Source organism: Bos taurus, chromosome Y, assembly GCF_002263795.3.
Source record: "Bos taurus isolate L1 Dominette 01449 registration number 42190680 breed Hereford chromosome Y, ARS-UCD2.0, whole genome shotgun sequence".
In the NCBI taxonomy this organism is placed as follows: domain Eukaryota; kingdom Metazoa; phylum Chordata; class Mammalia; order Artiodactyla; family Bovidae; genus Bos; species Bos taurus.
The window spans coordinates 59,380,191-59,381,897 of record NC_082638.1 but is presented as its reverse complement, the minus strand read 5'-3'; the positions used below and the strand labels follow the sequence as shown (position 1 = coordinate 59,381,897).

Below are 1,707 nucleotides of genomic sequence, written 5' to 3'. Positions count from 1 at the left end.
TTTTCATATCTCTTTTGGAAAGTAAATGCCATTGATGGATTTTACTGATATTGCAGTAACTAATGTTACAAAAATTAAAACACGTAAGCAGTTACAGTCAACTAATAATCAGATGATAATCAGTTCAAATAAAGAATTACTACATTAACCAATGAGAGTACACATTTGAAAAGCATTACTGGAAATAAAGCATTATGATCGCTGCCATGAGAACATGCTCCAGTGATTTAAAAAATGATTCATACACATGACAGTGATTTGTCACTTTCTGTACACTTATCAGAATAAATCAGCCATTTATTGTGATACAAAAATGTACACTGCAGTGCAGACACAGTGTCCCCTGCCCTGGGAATGCCTGGGTAGGAACTGGTGGCCAGGAGTGGAGTAGCTCAAAGGAGCCAGAGGCCAGTGGTGGATAAGGGTTGCAGCTGGAGCCAGAGCCAAGATAGAGAAGCTACTGAGTCCTTCATGATGAAATATTTGGGGAAACCTCTTTCTCTCCTTTCTGTAGTTGATAGTTTGGACAGTGAAGTGATGGCTGAATGTCACAACCTTTCTGCAGGACCTTGCCAGGGAAATCAGACTCTGTCTTGGGAATTTGTACCGTCTCAAAGTTGGATGCTCAAATTCAACAAAAGAGGGAGGAGTAGCATCAAAAAAGGGCAAGCAGTATCCTGGCTCAGGGGGAAGCCCAGAGCACAGAGAGGAAGCAGGAAAGTGAGCCAAATGTTGTTGGGAGAACTTTTCACTGCTGCACTTGTGATGCTGGAGTTTTCTGATTCAGTCTCCTCTTGTTTTATGGACTTTTCAGTCCTGTGCTTCAGTCAGTAGTGGCCCATATTATTGGTAATCCATCTCTACATGGAGATTTTTGGTCATAGCTGAAGTTCTTCAGCTCAGTGATCTCTCTTTGTGCTCCCCCACTTCATTCTCATCAATGTTGTGAACATGATTTGGTTCCAGGATTTAGCTGACCTGGCATTTGAGAGGTCAAGGAGGGAACCTCACCCATTCGCTAACAGCAGAGTAACTGCTGACATGCTCTTTAGCCTTTCACTGCAGTCTCTCTTCCTCCTCCAGGGTATGTTTGTCAGCCTCTTTACCATTCATTTTGGCCAGTTGCTTAGTCTCCTGCATACATCCCTTCTCTATTCACTTCCGTACCCATTATGTTGCTTTGAAAATCGTTGGTATTGCTTTGAAAATCATTGGTTCAATAAAGGAACTGGAATGCCCCAGCAGTATCAACATAGAAAGAAACTGCCCTTACTACTTTGGATTTGGTTTACCCCTGGATTTCCATTGTAAGATGGCAATGCACTCTCCTGCATTGTGGCTGCCTCTTCTCTATCCTCTTTCTTTTGGTTGCCTTGCTCCACCTGTCAAACTCGCACTGGTCATCTGTTTTGCATAAGCTAATGTAAACCTTTTTGGGCTACTTTCTCACATTAACCCACCGTCACCATCTCCCACTGAGGCCAAAGTCTGTTCTTTATATGTCTGTTTCTTCTTTGCTGCCCAGCACCACCTACAAGGTCCTCAACTCCATATATTTGTGTTAACGGACAGTGTTTGTCTTTCTCTTTCTGACTTACTTCACGCAGTATAGCAGGCTCCACGTTCATTCCATCTCATTAGAACTGACATGGATGCGTTCCGTGTTAGAGCTGTGTAAGACACCGCTGTGTATGTGTACTCCAACTT

General features: G+C 42.9%; 1 pseudogene; it reads left to right on the top strand.

The window, feature by feature from the left end:
• Window positions 1–474: 474 nt before the first annotated feature.
• LOC132344568 (etoposide-induced protein 2.4 homolog) lies at window positions 475–1,427 on the top strand (annotated as a pseudogene).
• Window positions 1,428–1,707: the final 280 nt, after the last annotated feature.